Source organism: Marmota marmota, unplaced genomic scaffold (genome assembly GCF_001458135.2).
Source record: "Marmota marmota marmota unplaced genomic scaffold, marMar, whole genome shotgun sequence".
NCBI lineage: Eukaryota > Metazoa > Chordata > Mammalia > Rodentia > Sciuridae > Marmota > Marmota marmota.
In genome coordinates this window covers 3913564-3918851 of record NW_026000051.1, presented here as the reverse complement: position 1 = coordinate 3918851, position 5288 = coordinate 3913564, and the positions used below count along the sequence as shown (strand labels likewise).

The window sequence follows — 5288 nt, the reverse complement described above, 5'->3', positions numbered from 1 at the left end:
CGGCTCGCAGGCCAGGATGTCAGGGTAGTTGGCAAACTGATCCTGGGCCTCTGTGACCACAGGCCCATCCCAAGCAACGGGTCCTGCCCCTGGGAAGCCGGAGGCAGGAGGGGCGCCGGGTCAGAAGACTGTGTTCCGGACTGCACCGGGCAGGCTGGGCCTCCCTCTGAGGAGAGTCAACGGCTTCTAGAATGTGCTCCATCAGCACTTCCTTCCTCTGGGTGGCCAGTGGCCTCTGCTCTGGGGCAGCAGGGGGGCCTTGCCCTAAGATTCCTAAGGCCGCCCTCTCAGAGCAGCAATGGCCGCGGACAAGAAGTGAGTCCACCTGGGCCTGAGGGGTGGGTGGTCCTGGGATGGGGAGCAGGAGTCACGGGGAGGGGGACCGAGTTCTGGCGAGATGGAAGGCGGCAGCAGGGACCCGGCATGGCTTAGAGCTGAGAGTCCTCCACTGCTGTGCTCCCCTCTTGCTCCCCCGTCTGCCAGAGGGGCGCCCAGGGCCGCCGGGAAGCCCCGGCAAAGCCCAGGGCCTCCTCCGTTAAGTACGCAGGGCTCAGGGGCATCGCCATACACTTCCCCCTGAACCGGCCACGTCTGTTGACAGTTATTTTTCTTTTGATATAAAATTTACATACAAAGAAATGCATCAATCTTAAGTGGACGTTTATTTATCTATCGGCTAATGCCAACTTCTATGTAATGCAAACACCCACCCCTACGAGAACATGGCTGCCCCTTAGAAGATGGCCTGATCTCCCAGGCAATCCTTGCTTTTTTTCTTGTGTCAAGATTTCATAGAAAAGGGACTGACCAGCATGTGCTGCGCTCCTTCCTCCTGGTGCGCGGTCTCGAGGCCCATCCTCCTTGTGGTGTCCGTGATCCGTCCCTGTTTCTGCTGGTCGTGTTCCATTATCTGAGCACGCCACGTTTGCTCGCCCATCCTGTTGCTGGACGGCTGGGCCATTTCCAGGTTTTGTCTGCCATAAATACAGCTGCTACAACCCGGCGCAGTGGCACAGGCCTGCAATCCCTGCGGCTTGGGAGGCTCAGACAGGAGGATCGTGAGTTCAAAGCCAGCCTCAGCAATGGCGAGGTGCTAAACAAATACAAAACAGGGCTGGGATGTGGCTCAGTGGCAGAGTCCCCCCGAGTTCAATCCCCGGTACTCAAAATACATAAAGAAAGCTGCTAGGAATATTCTTGGTCACGTCTTTCTGTGAACGCTGCTTTGTAGCTCTTGGGTGAGAACCCAGGAGCAGAATGGCTGGTGTGCAGGGCCCACATCCTTGCCGACACTTGGCATTGTCTGTCTTTTTGATCTGAACCCTGTCGGGGATCATGTGGAATGCCTCATCTTGACTTCCATTTGTACTTTTCTGATGAACAATGATGGACACTTTCTGTGCAAACCCTATAGCTTCTCCTTTGAAGCGTCTGTTCAAATCCACTGCCCATTCTTTATTGGGTTCTGTTATTATTGAGTGTTAGGAGTTATTTGCATCTCTTGTATCAATACTATGTCAAGTAATGTCCTTTTTAAAGATTTTCTCCCTGTCTGTGACTGACCTAGTCCTTATAATTTTTATGGGCATCAGGGATTGAACTCGGGGACACTCGACCACTGAGCCACATCCCAGCCCTATTTTGCATTTTATTTAAAGTCAGGGTCTCACTGAGTTGCTTAGCGCCTTGCTTTTGTTGAGGCTGGCTTTGAACTTGCGATCCTTTTGCCTCAGCCTCCTTTTGTGTACACCACCAAGCCCAGCTAAAACTTACATATTAAATAAGAAAAAGATCTAGGGCTGAGGCTGTAGCTCAGTGGCAGAGCACTTGCCTAGCATGCACGAGGCCCTGGATTCCAATCCCTGTAAACTTCAAAAATGAATAAGAAAGATAAAGTTAAAAAATGCAAAAACTTTTGGCATATGAGATGGACAGTTGTCGGAACATGTGATCACTGAGCTGAGGAGTGTGGAGGATTGAATCTGGGAAACGGAGCTCAAATTTTAGAGGGTTTCCTATGAATCACGTCACATACACTATCCCATTTAAACGTCTCACCGTCTCCATGAAGTAGATCATAGTCCAAAACTCAGAGCTCTGAGTGTCACTTTTTCCGTTTTAGTTTTGGTTCTGGTTTGCTTTGCTGAGACTGGATCTCTCTACTACCCAGGTCGGCCTCAAACTCCTGGGCTCTGGTGATCTTCCCCCTGCGCCGGCTTCTGAGAGTCAACACAGTGTCCAGTCTGAGCTGGCTGCGGGCTGAGCACTCGGCTCCCAGAAGGCCCTCCTGCCTGACTCGGCTCACCCACCTTTTCCTCTAGTGTAGCCCAGAGCCGTCCAGTGGGGTAGGAGCTCAGCTGACCCCTGGAGGCCCACTGGGGAGCGCAGGCTTCTAAAACAATCAGGGAGCTCTGAGTCCTTGTTGTTTTGCGCAAGGAGCCCCAGCGGGTCCCACACTGGCTGGTGGCTGCTGGAGCTGGGTCACTGGCCTTTTCCTGTCTTGAGACTCCAACTCGAATGGCCACTCCTAGGTCAGGAGCCCCTGGGATCGCAATTCACACCATCAGCTGCACTGGGGCTCAAACGGGAACTCACCTCGGGCTTTCCTGGGTCGCCAGACTTCCTTTCTTTTCCTTCTTTCTTGCTTGGTTTGTTGTTGTTTTGTTTTTGTTCTTTGGTACCAAGGATTGAACCCAAGAGCGCTTAAGCTGAGCCACATCCCCAGCCCTTTTTATTTTTTGAGACAGGTTCTTGCTAAGTTGCGTAGGGCCTCACTAAGTTGCTGAGGCTGGCTTTGAACTTGTGATCCTCCTGCCTCAGCCTCCGGAGATTACAGGTGTGCGCTCCGGCACCCAGCCACTGCCTTGTTTTTAACGCTGGTGTGGCATTCCGTGGCCCATCTATACTAAAATGTCTTCAGTGAGTCTTGTATTAGTTATTTACTGACACAAAACAAGAACCCCAAAATTTAGCAGCTAATCATCACAAACATTCCTTGTCTGGGTTTCTCTGGGCCGTGGGCTGGGGCCTCAGGCCTCCCGTGGGAATCTCTGACTGTTTCTCCTCTGATTGTTCCAGGCCTCCATTCCTTGCTATCCACGTGTCCCAGGGCTGTGACAGCTGCCTCCACCAGAGGAGTCCAGAGAAAGCACAGATGGCACTCCCCTCTCGTATGACCTAATCTCAGAAGTGGCGGCCTCCAGCGGCCAACCACTGGCCCCCAGACTAGCTCTGCTGAATGTGGAGGGGGCTCACCAAGTCACAACACCAGGAGCCAGGGCCACCAGGCTGCTGGAGACCCTCGACCGCAAACACCTGCCGATAGAACGGGAGCCCCCTTTCTCCACCCCAAACCCTGCAGCGGCGGGTGCCCTTGCTGGCTCCCTGGGCTCGCCCTGGGGAGGGCTTTGCTCCTGGATAAACTCCCCGGGCAATGCACGGGCCTCTTTGTACCTTCTCCCCACACCCCGGGAAGGGATGTGACCTCCTTGTGACAGGTGGAGGGGTGGGAGTCTAGGGCCGGGGGGCCCCTGGGGGACTCCAAGCCCCCGCAGGACCAGCCATCTTGGTGTGAGTTTTCCAAAAGGACTTTTTCAATGGGAGAAGAGGGTCGAAGCTGAGGACTAAAGATGACCCTGAGCCACAGTGACATGAGCTTCGTGCTGGACCTGCTTCAGGAAAATGGAGGTGAGGCGGGGCCATCGTCCCGTCACATAGATGAGGAAACTGAGGCTCAGAGAGGGTGAAGACTCGGCTCAGGCTGCACAGCTGGTCAGTGACAGAACTGGAGTGACAGCTGTGTCCCCAGACTCCCAGGCCCTCCTTCCAGATTCCCACCAGGTGTCGGCCAGGCGTGGGACACCATCGGTCACCCCAAGAGCTCTGAGGCGAGCTTCATTCTTCCTCCCTTCCAACAGCAGAGGAAAGCAAGCCACCAAGGCCCGAGGGGGGCAACACTGCAGATGCCACACAGGGGTGTGTGTCATGGCCACGTGCAGGCTGGAGGCTGCCCAGGGCTCTGAGATGGGGCACAGGAGAAAGGAAGGAAAGAGGAGGCAGGGCCTCGAGGGAGACATCATCTCCAGATTCCCCGTTATCACAAATTCTTATCGTTGAGGCAGAGCCAAAAACAGGATGTGGGTTTCCCTTTAAGGGGCTGGTGCCCCAATCTGAGGCCTATGATCAGACTCCTGTGAACACCATGGGGGACGCTGTCCACAGTCAGGCCCTGGCTGTGTGACTGTAGATGCATGGCCTGACCTCTCTGGGCTTCTGAATAGACCCTACTGCACAGGTTGGGCTGGTGAGAGGGTGTCCACTAAATGGTGACAAGTGTTCTTTCCAGTGTCGGTGGTGGGCACAGTTCTTTACCAAAAGAGAAGGCAGCTCTAACAGAATGGCCAACCTTACCCTTTTTCCCAGGACCGCCTCCGTCCTTGGCTGGCGTCCGGCGCCAGCACACCACTGTGCAGGGGATCTTCCTCCCTGAGGCCAGCCGGGCCTGGCCACTGACCAGGGCAGGTACAGCAGCAGCCCTTGACAGGTCTCAGCCCCTGTGGGGGACCAGCTGCTTCCCTTCACTGGGCCGCAGAGGGAGGACCCGCCCTGCCCCCTAGCGCCCAGTTCCCTGGGCTCTGCCTGGGCCCTGAGAGTGCCATCTGCATTTAGGAATGGCAGTCCAAGCTCTCGGGGTGAGTGCAGGGATGCGGGTAAAGAAAGGAGAGTCCAGGCCCAGGGAAGGACACTGGGCAAAGCGATGAGGACCCCCGTGCGGACCCACTCAGCTCTAGTATGGCTAAGGGACCTTGAGCAAGCCCCAGCTTCTTGCAACCAGAGGGAGCGCGAATGGCGATCTTCCAAACTAGTCAAAGCAGCCTTCACTCTCGCAATTGGATTCTGACCTGTCACTCACCAGCTGGGTAGCACGCAGGAAGTTACTTAACCTCTCTGAGTCCATTTCCTCAAATCAAAAACTGAACAGAGTGGTTGACGGGACTGAATGGAGAGGGGACGGTCCTTGATTGCCGGGAGCTCAGGGCACAGGACTCTGACAAGGAGCTCATTTTTTTCCCCTTTAATTTTTATTTTATCAAAATAATGTCACACTCCGGTGAGTCTCCGACGTCACCGTCACTCACGTGCCACCTGGAGGAAACGCTGTCAGGGATGCACCAATTATAGAAAGATGCGCCCTGCTGTCGCAGCGCTGCGGTTGACTCAGGGCGCAGCGGAGGTGGCGCCGCGGTTTCCGTCCCGCGCCCTCGCCCCGCCCGCACCTCGGGCGGCCT

The 5288-nt window shown here is 55.3% G+C and overlaps 1 long non-coding RNA gene across 1 annotated transcript; it reads left to right on the top strand.

Moving 5' to 3' along the window:
- Positions 1–226: 226 nt before the first annotated feature.
- LOC125619644 lies at positions 227–3436 on the top strand. The gene is made up of 2 exons (XR_007351173.1): positions 227–315; positions 3079–3436. It is a non-coding gene; the product is annotated as an uncharacterized LOC125619644 (long non-coding RNA).
- The last annotated feature ends 1852 nt before the right edge of the window (positions 3437–5288 follow it).